The sequence below is a fragment of the Polistes canadensis genome, unplaced genomic scaffold (genome assembly GCF_001313835.1).
Source record: "Polistes canadensis isolate GaletaPanama2010 unplaced genomic scaffold, ASM131383v1 scaffold_59, whole genome shotgun sequence".
NCBI lineage: Eukaryota > Metazoa > Arthropoda > Insecta > Hymenoptera > Vespidae > Polistes > Polistes canadensis.
Genome location: NW_014569606.1, coordinates 656116 through 682581, shown reverse-complemented (window position 1 = coordinate 682581; position 26466 = coordinate 656116). Strand labels below are relative to the sequence as shown.

The window sequence follows — 26466 nt, the reverse complement described above, 5'->3', positions numbered from 1 at the left end:
ATACCACGATAAAATCAGAATGTAGTAGAACGATTTTGTAAGTAAAAGAGGTCGTCAAGCGTAGTTCCTCCCATTTCCTACGAAACGAGTCGCGTGAAACGCTTTGGTAGAAGGAGAAAGAGAAGAAGAAGAAGAAGAAGAAGAAGAAGAGTTGTTTGTAAGGTAGGGACGATAAAGCTCTCAAAATGAATAATATTTCTCTTGAGAGAAGGGTTGGTTGGGTGCTTGCTTGTCCTCTTAAAATAGATCTTATTTCTTCTGACATTACGTACGTCAGCGTTTTGTCCAAGTTTAGCGAGCCACCAACGTTGAAGAATATAAATGTACGTATAAAGATGAGAAAAAAGAGATAGAAAAGATAAATAAACATACGAGACAACCGCTAATTTAATTCTCCTCATTTAATAATGAATGTATTAGCATTTAAATGAATAAACAAGTTTAACAAATGCGATCATTAATAAGAGTCTTAACGTAGTTGCGTATGCGTGCGTTGTTTATACAAAAATATTCACCGATGATCGGTTTTAGAATTAAAATTAATCTGAAATAATGAGAATCATATTTTCTTATACTTTATATTATTTCTTTATTATTTTATTATTATTAAGTTTCTCCTTATAATAAATTTCTACAATAAGATATATCTCTTAAACGGACAATAAATAAACATTATCTTTTTCGAATATAGATACTCTAACTTCGTACAAATTATTCCTATTTATCTTAAATTCTTGGTAAATCGAAATCGATCGAATCGCAATGCTACTGTAATCACGATTTACCATCTCTTACCACAATGTTTATACTTGATATCATTGCATCTATTCTATATTCTTATTGAAATATTTAACGCGCTTTCACTAACAGCGAATAAATAACTCGAGGGTATTTTATCGAACGAAATCGACTATCCTCGACTCTTTCCTCGTTTCTATTTTCCCAGAGTTCGTCTCTCAACCGTATATATATATATATATGAGTGTGTAAGTAGGCGTAGGTATGCACGTGGGTGTGTGAGAGTATGCTCAGCTTATCGGACGATTTAAAATTTGAACGACTATGCAGAGGAATGGTCGAACGACAAGTATCGAGCGTCGCATCGCGTCAGTATCGTTTTATGGTTAATCGCTCTTTATCGAAGGTACTCGAGCGCAGTTTCGCAAACCTTCTCTATCTATCTCTATCTCTCTCTCGTATATGCTCGGCCGTCCGTAAATTATAGCTGTCATAAATTTATCCGCGATCGGTAATTATCGGAGTGAGCCATCCGTCGGAACGGGGCGCGAATAACGAGCCAATTCCAATTGGTAGCTTGAATCTATCGGGTATATATATATACACGTATATACACACATTTTATTACACTTACATTACTATATATATATATATATATATATATAAATACTTTTACATAGGTATACACTAACACACTAAAGATCAATCGATGATACTACGCGTCTCACCGATTTTCTATCCCCGTTTCGATTTATACCGATCGAGCAACCTTTTACCTTCTCTTCTCTTCTCTCTTCCCTATTCCCCTCTTTCTCTCTCTTTACCAAGCACACGTTCGATCTTTCACGGTTGCAATCAATTTCGCGTCGCTTCGAAATGCCTCGACTCGCTCGATTATCGCAGCTTTTATCGCGCGTTTATCGCGCATTCATCTCGCTCTTTCTCTCTACCGACTAACGTTTTATGTTCCTTATTATTATGATTTTTTTTTTTCTCTTTTTGTTTTCCTTTTTTTTTTCCATCAATTCTCAAAGCAAAGTCAGCTGCTGCCGCGCCGCCAAGAACGCCATAGACTTTTCAAAGGCGAATTATAATATAAACGACAAGTACGGGGATAGAAAAAGCGGTGAATATAATTCTTCGATAAATACCCCCCACCCCAGCCCTTTTTCATTGTAAAAAAAAAAGATCCGATCATCTTCTTTAGATAGATCAATTTTTGTTGTTATTATTATAATATTATTATTGTGTTGTAAAAGAAATGTAAACAACGAAGAAAATTGCGGTAGGATGAATCAACAGTCTTGAATCTGTCTGTTAAACTATTCAAACAGTCTTTAAATAATTGACTTAACGTTAATGTTCGAAATTGTTCTCGCAAAGCACAAAACAACACTCTCTTTAATTTGCCACGAAATCAATGATCCGATCCGAAAAACACCGGCGTGTGTTCGTGCGTCGATCAATTTTGGTGTTCATTACGGATCGAAGAGTGGGGTCTCTATTCGTGGCACGATACGATATTATCGAGGGAATAATTTTCGAACCACGAAAAGTGAAACGTTAACGGGCCGCGATCACGAATCGCTCGTTTCCTCTGTGGTGTTTTGCACTTTTGTGCATGCGAGTGAACTGGACGCTGAAAGAGTATAACGAGGGGAGCTAGCTCGTCTGAAGGAAAAAGAAGCCGGGCGAAAGATTCAGAGAGAAAGAGAGAAAGAGAGAGAGAGAGAGTGAAAGAAAGAGTGAGAGGGAGGTGAACAAGTCGACTGGAAAGTCAAAGCGGCGAAAGAAGGATAAAGGGAAAAGCATTTTACAAGTTGAATCAGGCACAGATTGCAGCCATTTACTAACATAAATTGCACGACAGGTAATCGTCTCGTGTGGAGAAGGGAAAGTCTCTATCGTATGTTCGCGAATAAAAAAAAAAAAGAAAAAAGAAAACCTTTCTGACAAATATCATCGAGTCGGTATATCGCTGTCGAATTTTAACGAGACGTTCTAACTTAAAATACGCAATAACGTTTTAAAAATAATTCTAAAAGGAATTGATACTTCTACGAAGACGAATAGAAAATATTTTTGAATCTATGGAAAATTTGTTTGAAATAAAAGTTAGTTTCCGTGTTAAAGATCAAAACTTTTTAACTAACTCACAGGGATTATTAACTTTTTTTCATCAATTTTCACAACGCAACGTTTACAAATATTTATAATAAATACATAAACGATATACGTCTATATGCGTATGTAGTAAAAGTAATAAAATGAAGAAGAAAAATATATAGAGATAAAAGAGGTAAGAAAAAGAAATAAAATTTCTTACGATCGAAACGATATTTAAAGGTCGAAAAGAAGGATAGGAATCTGGATTTTTACGAGATGTCGTACTATTTTCGTCGATGCATTCCAAATGAGACTATCCACCCTACATATGTACGCGTCGTGTAGATAACATTATCGTCTTAACGTTGCCGGTTTTACCGATAAAAGCATCGTGACGACTATAAGTGGAAGTTAGATATAAGTTATGTATATTTCTTACCAAAACCGTTGTTGCTCGTGCAATATAGTACACACGGTACAGTGAACTCTTCTATGCTTATTTCTCACAGGTTATAACAAACAAAAATTATATTCATTATTTAAATATACACATAACTGATCAAAAGTTTAGTATTTGCATTCCATGCCTAAACTATGGGTTCCATTTTGTCCAAAATTATGAGAAAATTTGTAGAATTTATTACAAAATATTTGGAACAATTTGCGAATGAAAAAATTGTAAAAAAAATTAATTGCACGAATGCCTAAATTGTGTAAAATAATTATCCAGAAAATTAATAATTGTTTACTAAATTTGTCTAATTAATTTTCCATGTATATAAAACAAGTATTTTCATATAAAAAAAAATCAAGTATATGGGAAACATAAATTATAATAATTTCAAAATATTTTATATACGAGTACGCGCGTATTCAAACTTTTGATCTATAGTGTACATACATCTCTCTTTCCCTCTCTCACACACTTTTTTATTTATTTGTCTTTGAAATAAAATCTTTAACGATGAAATAAAGTTATCGGACAGGAATGATCGGTCTATCTAAAATAATAATAAAATACACACGTTAAGCCAAGTATTAAAAGATCATTACGAACCCACGCTTTGCTGTCATTGAAACGACAGCGACTACTCGATGTGACGATGATCACGTTCGCAAAGATAACGCGCGTGGGACGTAACATCGTGCATCTAATTAAGTTGATGAGGCTAATCGATGAAAGGTTATCTCTTCCTACAATAGTTGAAAAATATATAAAATAAAACAAAACAAAAAGAAAAAGAAAGAAAAAGAAGAAAAAAGAACGAATATTTATGATAGAAATATGGAATGATTTGAAACTCGTGTGACCAGAGTTTTAGTTCGAGTTCGAGTGAAAGAGAGAAAAAGAGAAAGAGAAAGAGACAGAGACAGATAGAAACAAAGAGTAAAAGAGAATGATAGGAAATCGTTTGGGTGACAGGCTGGTACGAACGGCAACGGCGCGTATTTTAACGATCGATCGCACAAACCGATCGGTCCGACCGCAAATTGCGAACGTTGCGCATGGACAAAATGTATACGAATACATGTATGTTTCGTTATCTCTTTACATATATATTTATATATCAATAGATACGTACTGGGTGTCCTAAAAATTTCTTTTGCCGACAAAAATAAAAAATAAAACGAAATATTCGATATTGCTTTATTAATAGAATTACAATATATATATATTTTTTTTTGTTGCATTTTATTTCAAGATATTACTTTCCAGTTACAGTGTTGTTCAAAAAGTATAATCCAACGATACCACCACTATGAATAAATCTGTCAATACATATACACATACACATACACACATAATATTTCTCATTTTTCAATTTGGTAAAGAGAATTTTTTGGACACCCTATATACATGTGTGTGGGTGGTTGAGCGCGAACGATTGGTGCAGGAAAAGCCAGGTAGGTTGGTTATATAGAAGCAACGTTCGATGCAGGCTTATGGATTTCCGGGCAGGTTGTCTTTCCCAGTCGTGCACGCTGTCGGTGACGGATTTAAACGAGACGGGGAACATATAAGTGACTCGATAACTTCGCTGGGAATTCCCTCAAGTAATTGCACGCGTTTGGCAATCTATAACCAGCTCTCTTTCTCTCCTCTCTCCTCCCTCCCTCTCTCTCTCTCTCTTTCTCTTTCCACGTTCATAGAACGATCGAATAAGTTCCCGTTGGGATATGAGAACGTATATTTACCTATACACCAATATTTGGCGTCGTCTTAGAAAATTAACTTGACGATCATTTTTCTTCTAATTTCTTTTGTTCATTTCGAACTTCTTTATTATTTTATATACATTACACAATATAATGTTGAATAACGCAGGAAATCAAATTTTTGATAGCGTCTCTAATCGGATTGTGAAGTTTACGCGAACGAAAATGATTGAATGATAAATTGTTATTGTCAACGTGCATATTGTATGTATATTTTATTCTCGTAATTAAATAAAAAAATAAACTTGAAATACCTAGCATTGATCTCGAGATGATACGTATGTCCAAATAATTCCATTGTATTAACAAGCCCCCGAATATATAAATTATTTGAATAGTTGATTATATACGTTTAAAATCAATATGATACGCATAAAAGTTCTATAATTGAAGAAACGTTTTTTTATAAAAAAATCATTTCATTATTCTATTAGAGAGGGCTACGTTTCTTTATGAATAAGCGGAAATCTCCATGACGCATCGATAAACAAGCCTTAGTAGAAACTTTACGACTCTGACCGAACGCAGGTGCTCGAAACACCCTTCCACATCGGACTCCCTTTCAGAGCTCAAAGGAGCTTATCAATCGATCGAGATGTAAAATCACGGCTCTACTTGAAATGACAAGAAACTATCGCATAAATCATATCCCCTTTGACTAACATGATTTAATCGGAACAAACTATACCGCACAGGAAGTTTGCATTTCTTATCAATGCTTATTACAAACGTGTTCAAAAATTCTTACTTAACGTCTTAATAAATCTTAAGTAATTATTTTTTACAAATAAAATTATATTTCTCGAATGATTTTATCGTCACTAAAAATGAATGTATTTACCATGAATAAAATCTTATATAAAAGAGAAAAAAAAAGAAAAGAAGAAAGAAGAAAAATAAAAACCTTAAAAAAAAAAAAAGAATATGCCTTTTTAAATTAAACTAAAATCAATAATATTATTTTACAAATAAAAACCAATTGGAACGTTTCTATTTTATATATATAAAAATAATAATATTCATCATGATTATAATTATATATTTATATATTGAAAAATATTTTCTATCAAATAGAGTCAGAATAATAATTATCGGAATGATTACGAAAAATAATATAACGATCTCTCGAAAGATATTCGCGTTTTAACGTCGATGAAGATTTGCCGATCGTTTTCTTACCTTTCGCTTAAATCTCGATGGAAAGCATAGGATAGGAACGTTAATACATATGCATGTATATGTAAGTACTACGTGGCTTGGTAAATTCCGCAACTATACGGCTATTACTAGCTTACATTATTGATTTATTATTTAGCGTCAGTGCGGGAGCGCAAGCGCGAGCTAAATCGGGGTTAACTGCTCATTTACTGATGCGATGCATTACGGTTACTACTTTATGCCATTTGCCTTGGTAGAATATAAAAAAGGGACATGCTCTGGGGAAAAGACGAGAGAAAGAAAGAGAAAGAATGAGAAAAAGAGAAAGGGGAAAAATAGAGAGCCATATTTTTAACTTTATCGATAACGTTCTCTTAAATCATTTTTTAGTTTCCCGATAAGACATCCGATAATACGTAAACCACCGTACATATACTGTCTATAATTTCTTTTTCAAATTTAATCCTTTTTCTTCTCTTTGTTTTCTTTTTTGTTTTTTTTTGTTTTTTTTTTTCATTTAAATAAAAAGTAAAGTAAACATTAAATCATGAATCTAGATATATACTATTAGAACAATATTTTATGTTATTAATATTTATATTGTATATATAAATATATGTATATGTAAAAAATGTCCGTACAACTACAAATAACGAAAAATTAAAAAAGTATATATTTATATTAAAAAATAAGATAAGATAGAAAGAGAAAGAGAGACGGAGAGAGCTTTAGCTCGTTCAGAATTATTTAAATGAAAAGGTTACGTGTGACTTAATTAACGTCGTGTGCGATAATAATGAAATAATTAATAAGAAATAGGATGCTTTTGTAAAGCATTAAAATCGTCAATTTTTCATAGTAAGCGAGATTGACGGAAGCAAAGCGACTATTCAACGATCGTCGCCTCGGCGTACACATTGCAGGCGATAAAGTTATAGCGATTAAATCTGCACGCTAGTGTTCGCTTAATGAACGTCACGCGATTCTATGCCAGGGAATATTATTCACCGCTCGACGATCGTTAATAAAAAAAAAACAAGAAAAAACAAAAAACAAAAAAAAAAGTAAAATAAAGAAAATACGAAATTCTCCCCAACCGAGAATTTTGTTATATATAAGTAATATTATACGAACAACACAAATCTAAACTAGGTAAAGTATAATATTTAGATATAACTTTGAAACATTATTATACCTACGTGGTAATAGTTCCTTTAATTATTGTAATAGAAAAAATATGAGAATCACTTCCATTCACTTTTTTAATCCATCTTTCTCTTTCCCAGTCGGTCATTATCCAGGTAGACGATTAAAGAACCGAACACGATTTCCACAAAAGGAAAATCCAATATTCGAGATGATCTCACGCAAGAAGCGTAGAGAATTCGCCATAGGATCATCATCGATCCAGTCAACGACTAACATTTCGATTAACAGGAAAGCGATGTGCCGCCGGCAAATTGTTGCTTCGAGGTTGATAACAGCACGCCTTCGTCAATAAATTAAACACCATGATAAACCGGTAGCGGCATCCTGCGTATTATCCATTGCATGCGCATGAGTACGAGAGGATTACGAACGTGCCGGTACGTTCTCTTGCACTTACTATGTACATGTATATACATTCATAGAAAGTGAATGAGAAAGAGAGACGTTAAATGGAAACCTGTTCCTCGAATGAGCCGCTTATCGGAATCCGTCGTATCATAACTAGTCTTTGGTGTAACGTAAAACGAATTTTCCATTAAGCACAAATTTAATGTTATTCACGAGCCGGGCATGTCACGCGCTGCCAACAAACATTGCCAGCTTAAACCATTTAGCAGGGTTAGCAAACGTTGTTGACTCGACGAGCGCACGTTCGCCTACGCTACTGCAACCAAGAGATGAATGATCTATGTATCTATGTATGGGACGGAAAGGAAAACACTTGAAAGAATCACTTTTAAAAAACGACAAACTATTTTCAATGATCTTATACTACAAATATACTCTCTTGTTTCTCTCTCTCTTTCTATCTTGTGATTGTATAGATATATTATAGATATTAATTGTCTTGATAAAATATGAATGAATTTTTGTTATTAAAACAAAGTATCGAAGAATTTGAGATTTGTAAATAAGAACGATAAATCGATAGAACAACGACGTTATGATTTTCACGTATCGAAAGGATCTTCGTGTATACATAAAACATAGGAACGCATTACTCACGATAAATATCTGTTTTCCTTAGAGATAGCGGAAAGAGGGAACGGATCGTGGTAACTGAGAGAACTCGTCTCCCTCGTTTCTCGATTCAAGAACGATATTTACATCCTATTGCTGCTTTCTGCACATTCTGATGCCGAACGCGATTCTCTGTCGTGCAGTGAAATGAAGCGGATAACTGCGGGTATAGAGCGTATGCAAAATTGAACGACGAGTTATTGCTAATATCAAGCACGCGGAGGAGGCAAGTATTTACCTATACACGGTGTATGTTGTGTATACCTAAGCGAAAGTACTTCCCGCGAGCAAGCGAATAAGCGAACGCACGGAAATTGTACAGAAAGGGGGATCGTGATACGTTGGCTTGCTTCCACGAACCTCTCCACGAACGCCGATATCCTTCTCATAATATCTGAACGATGATAATAATGCCATGATAGATCGGTTATTATGCTAGACAATCGGTACATCCAATTCGATCGATCCGATCGAGTATTCATTGAACGTTCTTGAAAGTGAATTATTACGGGACTAATAGAATACTTGATATACAAGATCAACCATTCCAAGTGATATTTCATCGATCGAAAATACGACCAAACAAATTTAATCATTTTCTCCAATTACTCTATACGAATTTTAATAAAAACAAATTTCCATTTAATCATATTATATATTTATCAATGGTACACACATTTAAAATAGCGAGTATAATATAATTAAATAATCAATTTTATTATCGTTTCGTAGTGTTCGTAGATTTATAATGTAAATATCGTTTACCCGTTAATATTTCTTTATAATTTTCTTTTCAAATTATTGAAAAGGTGTCGAAAGTTGTTTCCAGTTAACACACATATTTTATATGTGAATATACATATTTATCAACCTAAGTCACATGCGAATTCACGTCAAATATCGTGACTCATAATCCCGTGAACTTGTTTCACCGTCATACCATAGTAATAGAGTTTTTGACCGAGTACACGTCCAAGTCACTTTATATTTCTCGATGGAACAATAGCGGTAATAACGGTAATACCGAACAACAGTATCGTTCTATCGCGAGCACGAAATTCGTGAGCTCAGAGAGATCGTTTCTTCGAAAAGAAGTATCAAAGGCACGAATAGAAGGCAAATCGCACGCTCTTTCTCCTTGACCAAGTTCATACGGAAATGAGAACGCGATTTAAAGCTAACCCTAAAATTATCTGAATATAAGTAGTACATACACATACTGCACATACATTTAGAAACAGGTTTATTTATTTCTATCACGAAACACAGGTAAAGAAAAAATCATAGATTACATGTTTGTTTTAGATAATATAAATCTACAGGATAGGAAAAAGGGTAACGGGAGTAAACAGGGAGAATGAGAAATGCCATTGAAATAATTTGTATCGGTGTTTCATCTCACAGATATTTACATAGAAAATTTTACTTAATAGAAAGAGAGAGAGAGAGATAAATAGAAACACGACCGATACTCGCTAATTGCAAGTCGCTATACGTTTCTCATTACTGCGTTGCTTTGACTTTCGAACAATCATTTACGGTTTCTGCTCGCGAACTATAGAGAATCGTTCGTAGCCGACAGTGAGAAATGCCCTCTCTGTACTTTCTTACCCTTCAGCTCTCCCTCACTCTCTCTCTCTCTCTCTCTCTTTCTCGTTTTAGTTCACTTGGTCGTTCTGTCATCCTCTTACTACGTGTATCAGTTCTCGCAGGAGGAGAGAACTTAGTATTACTTCATCTAAAACTGCGTTCCCGTGAATTCAATTTAAACTTGGATTTACTCCTAGTGCTCGTTCCTCCTAACTGTTGTTTCTATCCTACCTACTACACTCTAATGAAGTTGTAATGGATACAAGTTTCTGTCTTCGAAATCGTCAAGATGAATAACTTTTTTGTATGTGAAATCGTTACGGACTTTACAACTACTCTTTCTCTTCCATTTCTCTCCTCACCTCTACCGAGGATTTTCTAATTAGCATAACTCTTATTCCAAAGTTTTAACTTAACACTCTTCTTAATTAGAAACACAGAAAATCAAACTCAATATTTGTATTATGTTACCGTCAAAATTCAACACTTTTATTCATGAAAAAATCGAAATTTTATACGAAATAATGAAGATTATATAGATAATATTTTAGTGATAACACAACAACAAGAATTTTTATTACAATATAATAAAATTATTATAATTTTAGGAAACAACGCGATATTATATTATAATTATATTTTTCTTTCATTCTTTATAACAAGTCAGTATAAATTATTTCGTGACACAGTTGATGATTATTCATGAATTAACGGATTTTGCGTTTTAACGTTAACATATACACATATTATCATATAAATAAAAAGGAATAGGTTGTACCTATAATCGGATAAAACGAAGGCTTGGTTATCGTTTAATTTACATGAACAGGCGCATACACATATATAAACACACGTGTACTTACCGATCTATCCATCAACTAATCCGTCTATTTCTACGTCTACCTGTCCGTCTAGCCGGTTATCTATCCATTTCTCTCTCTCTCTCTCTCTCTCTCTCTCTCTCTCTCTCTCTTATTCTCTCTATAGTCCTATCTTTACTCTCTTCTCTCTCGGCTGCTCGAATTTCACAAACACGTAACGATGTAAGCGGCTTAGTCTCGACATAGCATGCAAGCCCTTGTTACGTGCTACAGAGTTGGCCGATAAGGGAGCACGACCCGTTATCATCGATCATCGTTAACTCGCTAACAATTAGTCCCTGGGACGTGATCGTAACTCTCCTCTCTCTCTCTTCCTCATCCTACCTCTTCCTCTCCTTCTCCCTCTCTTCCTCGTTCTCTTCATCGATGTAATACCACGGTAATACCTGATATAATTACTTTTAAATACTTAATTTCAATGTTCTTATTCGTTATCACACCATTTTATATATCACAGAGTCATCCCATGATACTATAAATTTTATTCCGAATCTCATAAACTCGAGTCACCCTCTCTTTCTCATCATTTTTCATACGATTATTTTACGAGAGTCGTAGGAATAGGATATAATTATTTCCAACATTTTGAAGAATCTGAATACGAATATACGAGTATAAGAGTATAATTTATAATCTGTTATCACGCGCATAAGGACGCACCCAGTCATATACACGTATATACATTTAACGTTATAGCGACATCATTGTGTAATTAATTTCTCATATCTTAGCCATATTTCTATAAATATCATATAAATTATAGGATTCGAACTATCGAAAAGCAGAAGTGAATAGCATCATTTTGATAGATGGTCCACTTTGAATTTATAATATCATTAAAATTATAAGTTTGAACTAGTAAAGAAGGATGAGTATTATCGTTTCCAATGAGCTGTATAAAACCATTCAAAAAGTATCGATAAATTTCAAACCTAACTATGGCTACACGCGCTTAAGTCGACTCATGTATTATTCATTCGGTTAAACGTCGGATACTTTTTCATTCTTTCAAAATGATTCAATCGATTCCGTTCCATTTGATTGTTCCACGTGTGCGAAGCAGGTGACTAATTAATACGACGAAGGAAAAAAAAAATTGTTAACGTCGCACTCAAATGAATTATTGTGCATATATAGACGCGCATACATTTAAATTAACAAAGTGATTTCGCTAAAAAAAAAAAAAACAAATTATTCTTAAGAAAAAAGAAAAAAAAATTATGATAAGCAAACATACGCGTTAATTGTGAGTACACGAGCAGAAACGCGTTGAAGAACACATTTACGAAGAGTTATACATAAAACATTAAATTTCATACGATAGATAGTCAAAATTGCGCGAGCGTTAAATCACGCATACATTTATATGAGCACGTGTGAAACGAGACAAGGTATGATGTCACGCGCGTTGTCTCCGCTTATTTGAGCCGGACGTGTAATTGCTGGCTTTTCAAGGCCGACCGGCCCAACTGCCACTTTATGTCGTTTTCGACGAGCCAAACTTTGACAGATTATCATTACAAATAGGAGAGAATGACATCGTTCGTTCTATCGATTTAACCGACAATTGTCGTTCGTATACGTGCTTATTGTTATCAATCGTTAGTACGTACACGTCTACTTACTTCCAAAGAAATTTATTTTTTATTTTCTTTATCGCGTTAAAGGAAGAAAAAGACAATAAAAAAAAATATAAAAATCGATAATCCGTTGTACGTTGCATCTAAAACAAAACAAAAAAGTATTTAAAAGATAATAATAATATTAAAAAAAAAAAAAAAAAGAAATTAATTATATTCTTTTTTCAAAGCATCCTCTCAGTTAAATTCCGTTTTAAAATTTTACAAGAGCATTATTTAATCGACGTTTTTGCAAATGATTTTCTATACTTACACGGCTGTGGCATGTAAAAAATAAATATCTGAATTAAATTCACTATTTCAGAACTCTCTCTCTCTCCCTTTCTATCTCCTTCTATCTCTCTCTCTCTCTTTGCTTCTCTTTTGTTCATATATAGACTGAATGATGGTATCCCAATTGGCTTAACGATTAACGAACGAGTGCATACGCTCGAAAGACAGACAAGAAGCTAAACGATGTTCAGCATGAAAATGTTAACGGACTAATCGTCGAAGTCGTTCTTTTAAGTAGGTTCATATAGATCGTATATACGGATCTTCATCGACGCGAATGGTTAAAGGATTACATTGAAAAGGCGAGCACTCGACTTTTGCTTTGCAGCATCCATCCAATGACGATAAAGACTCTTTAACGAGCAGTATACATGTCGAGTGATCTCTGTGTTCCCTTCTCTCTCTCTCTTTTTGTCTTTTTTCTTCCCTTTTCTTTTTTTTTTTTTTTTTTTTATTTCATATCCCTACCGTGAATCATTAATTAGCATGGGCAATGAAAAACAGCCATTCTCGATGTTGCATGCCTTCAACCAAGCACAGTAATAAAACCCGAACAATTAGGTACTTTTAATAACGCTCGTTTCATCAACCGATTTGTTTATACTTCATTTTTCTTCGTTATATCCTCTTCCCCCTCCTCTAACTCGTATACACGTAAGCAAATGCATTCGTATTCGTATATTTGTTTTTACATCGGTTTTCATCGCTTCCCCTTTTCCTACCAGACCCCTTCTTTCCTTCCTTCTTCTTTTTTCTTCAATTTGCAACGGAATCGTTTCGCATAGCGTACGTGTTTCTTCCATGTTGGTGAAGAATTATCGTCACGGCTGTTGTGCGATTTCGATCGACCTACTTTCCAAGGATATTTTTTTTTCATCCAACCTATACCTACCTATCTACCCCTAACTTCCTTTCTTTCTTTCTTCATTCTTTCCTTTCATCCTCATTTCCTTTATTCCTTCTTAATTACAAAGTTTCGTGTGTGTGTGTGTCTGTGTATGTGTGTATGTATTTAATCGACCATATGTTAACATACGTAATTTCAATTTATATTATAATAAAATAAAAAATAATATATTACGATCCTACGTCGAGTCTGATTTCAACATTCTCTTTTTCCGTTATATAATATCAATCCATCTTTTTTTTCTTTTTTTATTTTCCTCTTAAATAGAATAAATTATCGAGTCAGTAATAAATTTATTTGACTTAATGCATAAAACATACAAGGGCCATTTGAACAATTTACGACTATTTTTTCGCTCTTTACGTAATACGTATGATATTTTGCTTTGAAGAATACAATTTATAGATTAGAAAAATAAAAGATAAAAAAAAAAAAAGAAAGCAAACATGATTATTAATATTTCCAAATGACACGAATAAATCGTTATTTTGAAAGAAAGACTCGAACAAAAAGTAACAAAAAAATTGTTGAAAAGAAAATATATATCGCGATCTAAGGAAGAAAATAAGTTTCTTCATTGCTTCCTATTAGAGTGCGATATTGCGAGGCAAGTAATGGGGAGATATCGGCGAGGGTGGGTGTTGCTTTTCTTCTCCCTCATTCACGGGGCGATAGTAGAACGAAGCTTTGTAAAGTTGTGCCGTGGATCCTGCTGAACAGCCGCTCGTAAATATGCACGTTGCTTCATGAATATGCATTGTTCTTCGCGTTGCATACTCGTGGCAATCCAGTGCGCGGTCTGCAACTACTACTACTACTACCACCATCACTATTACCATCACTACCACCATCATCACCACCAACATCGCCACCACCACCACTACTGTTATTATTACTACTACAATTCTACTACTTTAAGACCTTACTTCATCTACCGTTTTACGTTCGTAGTTTCAAATCAATCTTTACGAGTTGTTCCTACAACATCTTTCTCTTTCTCTCTCTCTCTCTCTCTCTCATTCTCTTTCACTCTGACTTATTCACTTCAAAACGACACTTCGTATCGTGTCTGTGAATAGTATGATGGAAATGTAACCCTCTTAGGGAACACACATTTTGCAAAGAGTATCTATATGTCTATCATATATTCATGAATTTAAATTCAATATGTGTGCTTTCTTTCAGATAAATAATAATATCTACTTTAATATGCCTTGACGTTCTTTACAAAGTTGAATGTTAATACCTGTTATATAACGGAAGGAAAACTATTAATAGACTTTTTAATTACCATCGTTTATCGACCGATAAATAATTAATTGGTTTTCTTTTTTTTACTTTTTTTTTCCTTTCTTTTTTTACAACACACATATTTATGCATAAAATATTTCATTTATATTTTAAAAGAATATTATATAAAATTAAAATATAATTCGGAATTTTTTACAAAACCATGACAGTTTAATTTAAGAATTAATGAACGTTTCAAATTAACGAACGTTAAGTGTTAACAGATTTCGAATAAATTTATGAGATATTTCGTGTTTCACATATTGCGTATCCGATTGTATGATAATAACGAGAAATAATAAATGTGAAGGTTGATACTTTTTCATTATTGATCTAAGCTACTCTAAATATAAATATACGTATTTCATATATAATTTATTATAACTTTCTCTCTATACACTTGTTATTGAATATTATTCCTAGAATAAAGGAGGTGTAAGCGATATTACGAAGCAATTACTCGATCTATTATTCATATTCCACGTTCGTCCTTGATATATAATTTATAGGATCAATCGATAAGGCCATGACTGAGTTAATGCGAAAGCACTGTGGTATAGATACATATACATTAAAACCCGAATTATGTAAATGGAATTTATGCAAAAGCCCTAATAGATTTAATAGAATATCGAACCATTTATTTAATTAACGCCAAATAAATCAATCGCCATTTAATGATCATAAATTATTATTATCGCGTAGATAAGAACAATAATCATGAAAAATTCTCGAAGTAAAGATAATAATAAATTAAACAAAAAAGGTAAAAAAAAAAAACTGTAAGATAAAGAATCGGAGAACACGTATTGGTGCCGTATTTTAAAAGGGAAAAGAAAAATAAAAAATACAAAAAACAAATAAAAAAGAAAAATCTGATCGAGATTCAGGAAAGTTGATGATTTCCTTGATAAAATAATCGCCGCTTAAAAGATGATATCGAAATAAATTAGATTTTCTTATTGTCGTGTTGTTCATCATGATCGTCCTTGCGCGGTATAATTCATACACGATCGATCGAAGCGTAACGGTATTGAAAACGATCAAATTTACTAACGATCGATCGGGTATCGACCGCAGGAAGTGTAATCGATGACGGGCCGGCGATTCGCATCATCGATTGCAATCTCTTCTCTCTTTCTCCCCCTTTGCGTATCACAGCTATGTATCGTATAAAGAAGAAAGAGAGAAAGAGAGAGAGAAAATCTGATGTCCTTGAAATATAAAGAGAATAAAGGTAGCTATCGAGAAGTGGAATAAGGTTCGATAACTTTGCTGACTCTTCTTCCTCTCGGACAGTGGTACTCTCTTTTCTTTTATATCTCTGCCGATACGTTCGGCAAACAATGAACCCTCTATCGCCATGGATACGTTCCTGAATAAACATGATTTGCTTGCCGCGCCAACAGGATTATGTATCCTGGCCGGTGTAGGTCGTTCGAACGGACGAAGGATGGATGTGGAGCGTCTTAATCCATATGCATGGGGGACTGACTCCGTTTCAAGCGAGAATGCCGAGCTACTCGACCCTTTCTTTTTTTTTTTATTCTTTCCTTTTTGTGATTTTTTTTCTCTCTTTTTTTTCCTTTTTTTTTTCTATCTCTTTTGTTCTTGCTGGTTAACCAACATAAGGTGCACTGTGCCAAAGATCGCTCGACCAGTTTTCACGACGATGATGACCTAATATAGAAAATCATATTTGCATCATCGTTCCTTATTTTCCCCTATCTCTTTCACTTAACATTAAATATTGCAAAACATCGGTTCATATATGTGAATAAATATTTGCATACGGCAATTCGTAGGCAACTAATATAAAATATAATTAATTATTCATTCATATCGTCTCGCGCAAATTTTCTTTTCAATATCATAAACTTGACGATTAATCATCGATCGTATCGCATTAAAGTATCATTTAATTGAATTTATATACACACAACGTTATTTTTGTCTCTAATATTAAATTTAAAATAATAATATATTATTATGTTTTAGTAAATAATTTTCTACGATAATACTATGAGATACAGGAAGAAACCATCAAGCCCCTTATCTTATTCGATCTTCTTTGTCCTCAGCAACACGTGTCGCTCTAATACACGGATAAAAATCTAAATACGTATCTGCACGTGACTTAACCGTGAAGAAAGATAAAATGTAAGAAAGTGCACCACCGGTTTTATACGTCTCTCTCTCTCTTTCTCTCTCTCTCTCTCTCTCTCTCTCTCTCTCTCTCCCTTATTTCGAGAAGCTTGTTTAATTTTTCACGAACGGTATTATTACCCCGGTGAACGTAATTTTAAGCGGGCCACTATGCATATTTATGACGAGTGGAATAAGAGAGAAAGATAAAGAAAGAGAATGAGAATGAGAAAGAGAAAGAAAGAGAACGAAAACTAAAGTAGCGAAAGACAAACGGAACAGATTGGTTTCCGGCACGACCCGTACTAGTATACTCGGTGCCTACCTCACAGGCGCAACGTGTGCTACGAGGTGGCAGCTGCTAGAGAACGGCACCAAGTGAGTGAGAAAGAGAGTAAGAGAGAGAGAGAGAGAGAGTTAGTCTACGGGGTTTGTCACAGGAGGCAGGAAACGCTCGCACCCGTTAATAACCCAATTAAAATGGACAGGAAACGTACCCCCGCACCGGTCGCCCCTGCCGACACCACACCACCACCACCGACAACACCGATCTGCTACTGCTCCCTATACTGTGTCTCCTTCATCTATCCTACCTAATTATAAAGGGTCTGAATATACTAAATAGCTTACATTATATTATAGTATATATACATATATTTCTTTTATGTATCCTACTCGGTCTTAATTGTCATCGTTAGTAAAGAATTTCTAATTTGTATGATTGAGGATTAATGTCTCATATATGGGTTATTTTTATTTATACAATATAACATTTTTTATATAATTCTTTTTAATCTAGGATCGTTATTAAATTATTTTTCTTTGAAGGGAATTTCTTTTCTTTTTGTATTAAAAAATAATCAAATAATTAACGTATAATAATGTGATCGCATCGATGCAATTTGAATTTTCATAACGTTAAGTAAATAATTTCAATTTGTATGATTGAAAATTAATATAAGAAATATTAGGTATTTTCTTTTCTTTTTTTTTTTTTACGTAATAAATATATATCATATTATTTTATAATCTAGTATCATAATAAATATTGCTACTTGAAAATTAACTTTTTTCCGTATAATACAAAAATAATATAATTAACGTATGACGTATAATTTCAGAACACGTCAAACGAATTATGTCGACTATAAAAATTCTTACATTTCTTTTATTTTTTTTTTATTTTTTCTTTAAAAAACCGAGTTATATTCGGATTTGTGATTATTTCAAAAATTGGAATAAAATGTTATTTCAAGGAAAGATATCGATCATATCGATTATTATAGTCTGTCGTTCGGTCAACGCGATTAGATTCTTAGTATCTCGGAGCTAGCACGTACGCAGCCAGCGGCATTATAACGCGAGACAGCTGGAACGACCAATTTCCTCTTTAGTAGCCACTATGTAATTATACTCGATTACCTTTTCCCGTGGCATAAACAATCACCGGTTCTCGACGTGTGCACGTTTCGCTCACTCACTTCCAAACACGATTCCGTGAGATCTTACCTGCAATAAATGAGATAGAATGTTTTAGACGAAGGATAAACGTAACAAAAATGTATAAGAAAAAGAAAAAGAGAGAAAAAAACAAAAGATTTCTTTAATCGTTAAATAGAATTCAATATTATTATTCACTTTCGTTTAAACGTTTTTTTTTTATATCGATTTAGAAAAAAATATTACAAAATTTTTTGTACTTATTACTATTCTAACAACACAAGGAAGAAAAAGAAAGTAAGAAAGAAAGAAAATAAAATGAAACGGAGAAACGCAATCGATCAGTGGCCCGACGATTCAGCTGGATCGCAGTAGAAAGGAAGGGCCTCCGAAAAACAAGGCGTAAAAGCATTAATTATGTAACTTCCGGTCCGAAACTTGTTGTAGGGGGATAGGCATCTTGCGAATACGGACAGTCGAAATAGAGGAGAATGAGAAAAGAAAGAAAAAAATTCAGATAGAAAGAAAGAGAGAGAAAGTCGAAACGAAAAAGAAAAAGAAAGAAAAAGAAAGAAAGAAAGAAAGAAAGGAAGGAGAAAGAGAAAGAGTTTGAGAATAAACGAGCACGCGTTGTACGAGTTGGTTGGTAGAAAAAGATCGGCGTCCTCGATATGAACGAAATAAAAACATAATAATATTAGGAAAGAAAAAATGCAAAACAGAGCGGCATTTAGATGCGTGTAACGAAGGGCCAAAAGGGTAAAGGCGACGAACGAACGAAAGAAAGAAAGAAAGAAAGAAAGGAAAAAAGAAAGAAAGAGCATGAACGGTCACCGGACACGGAGTGATCGCGTGAGATTAGGCTTCTTTCGAGTGTGACTCATGCCGCTACGGGAAAGTAAATGAGTGCAAGTGCGCCTGCACCTTTTTTCTTTCCTCCACCTCCTTCACCTCTTCCATCACCCAACCAACCATCAACCACCTTCTCTCTTCGATCACCCACTCATTCTCGTTCACCCCTTCGTATTACTACAACTCTTTTGCTTCTCTCTTTCATTTTCTTGTTCAACTTGCTTTTTTTTTTTAACCTCCCTTTCTCACCTCCMCCTCACTCTCTCTCTCTCTCTCTCTATTTCACCCTTCGGTACACGTACGTACGTACGTTTCTTTTTCTTTTTCTTTTTTTGTAATTTTATTTTACGAGACATAGTCGCCCCGTCGAGACTTCTTATCAGCCGAACACGAGAGAGAACACACGCAGATCGAATCGGAACACGACTGTCGCGAAAATTCGATCGCTTTCGTGATGTCAACTCTCGTCTTTATCGCTAACGGACGACGGACTTTCGTTGAACGACACGTGACGCGATCCCAGGGAAAGATCCGTGTGTTTTAAAAACCTTACTCCGATGTGATTGTAATTGCGAACGTGATAGAGATTATAACACGGAGAAAGCTAAAGGATAAATCGATTTTGCAATTGTTGCTTTGATAATCGATAAGAGAAATAAAAAACGAAAGACATTTAATTTAAAGCAATTATAATAGTGTAAAGCTGACCCTTTTGGAGACACTGTGTCTCGATGACTAATATGGTTTCGTTTCTTTTCTCTTATTTTAATACGATTGGTATTCTTTCTTCGCAATAAAACATTTGCATCCTCTATAGATGAAATTTCTTTATTTTTTAATACAACCCATCATTTTATTTATACCATTTAATGTAACTCTCGATAAATAAATTAGCGATCATGATTAAGCATAGGACAATTGTGTAGAAACTTGAAAAATCAATAATTTTCTTTTTACTCCCTAAAATATTCTATACAGACAGATTTATTTATATAACATTATAATAATAACACACTTGTGCACAATTTAATATTTTTAATAATTACGTAAGTTTCTTGCATATGCAAACGAGATTATAATCATGGTCGATTAATAATATGTTTAATAATAGTCACTGTATATGTGTTTGAAACTATTGACTTAGAAATAGAGAAAAAGAGGGCAAGGTGGGGAATGGGATGGGATGAGATGAGTTGGGGGGAAGGAATGTAGTATTCCTTCTATATATCTAGCTCGTTATTTAGGACTCATTCGTTTGTTCGTTCGTTCGTTCGTTCGTTGGAAGGAAGGACGTTGTCCCAAGTAATTCCGGTGCAAATTAAGTGGTTTATTAGCGACCATCGAGCTGCAACAAGAGAAACAGTAAGACAAAGAGAGAAAGAGAATGGACAGAGAGGCTCATTAGTCGCAAACGGTCGACAGGACAAAGCCGAATCGTCTTCCGTTTTCTCTCTTTACGTTCTACTCGACGCAATTCTATCTGAAACTCGGCATCTGTCGCTGACGAAAGAGTTTATCATTTTCTGATTTTTACTATTAAAATATCCTACGAAAATACGAACTCTAACTAAACGTAGTAATAGTAGTCCCGTTGTTGTTATCATTATTCTTACAGAACGTCAACCTATCGATTATTTTATCTTGTTCTTGTTCTTCCTTTTCTTTTTTCTTTTCTTCTTCAACCCCTATCGTCGTTCTTTACCCATTCTTTCTTTATTCTTTGCAACGAAACTTTATATGCTTGGTTTTTTTTCTATCTTTTACGTGACGACGTTCATATAAGCTTTCTGAACTTAACTTCGACAAGAATAGGATGGACGGCTTTTGTTGTTATTTTTCTTACACGCGCGTCTATGTGATTTTTTTTATTTCTTTTTATTTCCCCCAACTTCGATACACACATCGTTCAGCTTTTTCTTCTTTTTTTTTTTTTATTTAATTATTTTCTAACATTTATTTTCTTAGACGCGATTCTTACGATTGTCCGTTACGTAAACAAATTCTATATTCGCGTGAATAAAAATAATTTAATTGCAGTCATTATTTTCAGATATATATTTTTATCCAGTATTATGCAGTATAATTAAAATGTAAATACGAATGAGAAAAAAAAATCGAATCGAATAATGAAATGCAAATAATTAGATAAGTTTTTATTGCATTTTGTTATTTTTAACAGGAATGAAATTGTATTCGTTTATTCACAGATATAATTGTCTAGACATATAATTTACATATAAGGAAAGATTAACATTTATTTTCATAAATTACATAAAACATGGATTTCGTATAATCGCGTTGTGATCGAATTACATGGCATAGCCTTATAAGAAATAGCCGAGGAAAATTTATTAGCCAACGCGTATAAGCTTCACTGTCGTATTATCATTAACACCAAGTAAATCCGTTTTCAAGCTACCACCGTAGCAGCGTCTAAAGGCTTAAGAAGATCTTCTACACCGTTACTCATGCTTTCCTTTTTATTTGCCTACTTCAAAATCCGGCGAGGAATATTAGATCTTCTTTGGTCCCTTCCCTTACTCTATCCTTCCTGTTCTTTTCCCTTGACACGAAACTCTTGTTTCTTTTTTTAAAAGAAATAACTACTTTCAAGAGCAATCATTTTTATAAAGTGATATCTTGTAAAAAAAAAAAAAAAAAAATTCGATAAAAATACAAATACATGCTATAAATAATATAATTTGATACATTATAAATATATATTGTAAAAAATAATATTTCGAATTCATAAATTATAATATAAAATAGAAAGAAGTTTAAAACATTAAATATGTATATTATACCTAAATAAATTCAATTACAATATATATATATAAGTAAATAATTAACTTGTTAGAATCTCTAAAGAAAAAAGGAAAAAGGAACACGAGAGAGATATTTTAATATTAATCCAGCTGTGAATCTTCTAGATTGAAAGTCACAAGAGAGAAATGTTCCCTCGGTTTGATCGACGTGGCAAAAAAAGCTCGTTCAAAGAGAGACAGTGACAAACAGAGAAGAGATGAGATGAGATGAGAAGAGAAGGAGTAAAGTTCCAGACGGACATGGCAGTCATCGACAGAAGTCGGTCGGTCGCGGCCTGCTCGCCAATTTATCAGCTCCTTCTCTCGTTTGGCGACGCACGCGCGCCACTCACTACTATTCTCGCGTGAGAAACGACGAACGACGAAGAAAGAAAAGCTAGAACGTTAGTCACTACTACTATTACTAATACTACTACTACTACTACTCGTCTCATAATTTATTCATTCCTATTTTTAGGCACGACGGATCTCTCTCGACGGCCCGTCCATCCATCCGTCGACCGACCCATCTTTTGCCAGAGACGAGTTAGAGATGAGAAAGCTTGTTAGAACGAACAAGAAATTCGTGAAAATCTTCTTCTTCCTCTCCATGCCATGATTCTCTCTTTATCGGTGAACGTAGAACAAAAAAATATATCAAGATAGAGAAGAGAATGACATCTGATAAAAATAAATCTCTCCTCGAGATGTTGAAGAACGCAAAGAGTTTCGATCTCGTAAATACGAGACAAATTTGAAACGTGATTTTGAGGGTTTTTCTTTTGACAAAAAAATTCAATTTTTAATATTGTACTAACACTGAAGGATATCAAAATAAAAAAGGAATAAATGGTAGTTGAAGTTTCGTATCCTGGTACTGACACATTTTTTTTCTTTTTTAAATATTAATAATAAAAACAATCGATCTTTTTATAACGACGATATTAATATTCGTAATATTTGTTGACATTAAAAACAATTCGAAATATTTATTATTTGAAAATGTGGAATATATGAATATTTCCAAATTATCATTCATCGTAGTTTGATCAAAAAACAAGGCTACGATTGTTGCTTACCGACGATTTTATTTAATATTTATCGCAATTACCTGAACAGTTGGATTATTTAAAACTTGAAAAAAAAAAATGCGCAAAGATAAATTTCATAAGCAACATAAATATGTTTATGCGATCATTCGATAGGATGTTACACGAGACAATGTTACGAAAAAGATTAAATCGATGTTTACTTGACATACACTCAATAAAAACTACTTTATAAACGATTCCTCGCAATGGGGAAAAAGAATTTCCTTGAAAATAAGGGCCGTTGGTTGTAAGATCCCTCGGGATCGGTAGAGATGAAAACTTTACCCTCTCTGAAACAATTGTTTCTCCTCGGAAGAAAAAAAGACTGCCTCTTTAAACTTTTTGTCTGATACTACGCTCGATTAAACCTGAACGATGCGAGTCGCCAGGGATATATATAAAATGTACAATGGATATTGAATGAAAATAATAGGAAGAAGAGAGGAACGAACAGTAAGGTCAACGATACGAACTGACCCCCTTACCAGATCACTATCGACGTTTTTATCGCAATTGTGTCGAATAATCGAACGAACGGAAAACGTTTCGTAGTATAAATTTTAAAATGATTTTACACCGAAAAACGCGGTGTGTTATAGAATATTTAAAATGATTACAAAATTATCGTGCGATATTCGAAACTTTTTCTTCTCCTCCTTCTCTTCCACCTGGCTCTTGATGAATAAGAGAAAATAATATATTGGTTACACGCAAAAATAAATTGGACATTGTTATCGACGATAGGATAGGTCGAATAACGCTGACTATTTTTGGGACAATGTTAGATAACAAGCAGAGGTAGAAACAATATTTAATACATTCGAAACTGTGACACGTTTTGCTTGACTAGTAGGTAAAAACACGCGAATTACAGGTCACGTCACATGCAGTACGAATCAAAAGCGTACGGGAAATCTGATCGTTGAAAAATTGCGCTTTGATAAAAGTTGATGAAAAAAAAAAACACACACACACAAAAAAAAAGAAAAAACAAAACGAAACAAAATGCGATAAAAAATAATAGGAAGAAAAGAAGAGGAAGAAAATAAAAACAGGATCAAACAAACAAACAAAAAAATACCGGAAAACATCAAACATCCTGTAGATTTCAATTACAACGAATTGAATTTAATTTGGATCTCTTTGATCTGACTACTCTCGCACGTACATCCGTCGTTCTCTTTGAATATGTGACGATTGAAAAGATGAATATATAGTTAGTAAAAAAAAAAAAAAAAAACGAAATACAGAAAAAATGAAAAAAATCTGCAATTAATACCTTTGAAACTTTCTTCTTCCGTAAATATCAATTTTAACTAACGAAAAAAATAATATTTAAAAATGAATTGATTGAAAATAAAAAGAATAATTGAAAATTAATCTTTTATAAAATGATTCACACGCGTATGTGGTTGCATTTTGCGTACATACATAAATACATAAATCCATATAAGTATATCGTGTCACGAATGAGGGGGTTGAATTATCGTGACTAGTATGACGAGGAGTTGAAAAGGTCTACTCGCAGCACGACTTGTTCCCTTATCAGCCCTATCAATTAGTCACATACACCGGACCGACAAAGGTGAAATAAACTTTATCAACGACGGCGAGACGACCGACAGTCTATCAAAGGCGTCGTCGATGCTTCCCTAAATTACTTTCGGGCGTCAATCTAAACGTGCCATGACTATTAAGAATAAAAATTAAACAAAGTAATTCACAGGTTTTTTTTTAACAATTGTTCAAATTAATCCTTTTAATTACAAAAAAAAGATATAATTTCGACAATAATTATTAATTACACCTTTTTATAATCAATCAAATTAATTTAACAATAATAATGAGTAACACGAATGATCATAGATTTATTAGAAAAACAAAAAGAAAAAACTGAGTGATTTATTCAAATTTTGATATTGATATTTAAAGATTCGAAATATTCGAAAGATTCGATAAAGTAAAAACGTTAAATATCAATACCGATTTTCCATACTTCCTAGAACACAACACAGATCCTGTTGTCGCATGGCTAACGATCTTTTAACAACTCTATATTTTTTTTTTGCTAATTCTTTTTTTTCCAATCTAAATATCGCTCGCCATCGATAGACACATAGAGCTCCTCTCTCTCTCTCTCTCTTTCTCACGAAGGGATGAGAAGAACGTTGTCAAGCGCTTGGCCGTTCACGAATCACCGAGTGTATCTCTCGATCTCTCTCTCTCTCTCTCTCTCTCTCTTTCTCTCTCTCTCTTTTTCTCTCGTTCTTTTTTAAACGAGAATCTAGATTACGTCGTTAAACTGTATTCAAGCATGAACCGTCAGCGACGGTGAATGGGTGCTTTAAATGCGAATTTGCTGCTGCATTAACTCTGGAAAAAGTGCTCCTCTAATGTGGCATTAACGTTCGTTCGTTCGTATGCGCGCGTGCGCGCGCGCGCATTCGACCAACTACGAGAATCTAAAGCTCCAGAGCCGTGAATCGGTCGTTTCGTAAGCCATAATAAATTCGATGTATGTATGTAAAACGTTCAAGCTCGTGACCAACACACTAATTGTGTTGTATGGTAGCAAGTATTCGAGCATATTGTTAAAACGTCACGATTAAATAAGATCTTTAAACAAATATAATTCATTCTAGGGTTAATCATATATGTATACTCATTTAAATAATACGATAGAATCTCCAATATTCAAATGAATACATTGTGAGACGTAATTGATTCGAATGAAAGTATATTTCGTTTAATATAATGCACACAATTTCGTACACTACATTTTCATCGGTTTTTAATTTATAGAATATTTATTTGGCCATTTAAATAGGGTATTTATCGTTAATATTACATGTTTACTTTTTGATATCATTATTATACAATAAATTGTAAATGCGTATCAATATTAATTTCAAACTGAACGAACTACAACGTCGATTATTTGTTTGAATAGTAGATAATACACGAGTAGAAAAGTATATACACAGTGTTCGGATAATAAAGTGTTTATAGATAGTAATACATGCGAATAGTAGAATTTTCGAATTCCAAATAGTCGGATATTGGAGATTCCACTATATTAGTACATAAGTAAACTAAATCAATATA

At 33.7% G+C, this 26466-nt stretch overlaps 2 protein-coding genes across 5 annotated transcripts in view; both read right to left on the bottom strand.

Moving 5' to 3' along the window:
• The window catches only part of LOC106785915 (nuclear receptor coactivator 6-like), a 237998-nt gene that overhangs the window by 76309 nt on the left and 135223 nt on the right, over positions 1-26466 (bottom strand). The window lies entirely within an intron of this gene.
• LOC106785916 overlaps positions 17226-26466 on the bottom strand; it is a 114379-nt gene continuing 105138 nt past the window's right edge. Inside the window, exon 5 of the mRNA XM_014746746.1 lies at positions 17226-18683. The gene's annotated coding sequence lies outside the window, so the exon portion shown is untranslated. The remainder of the gene's footprint in view (positions 18684-26466) is intronic.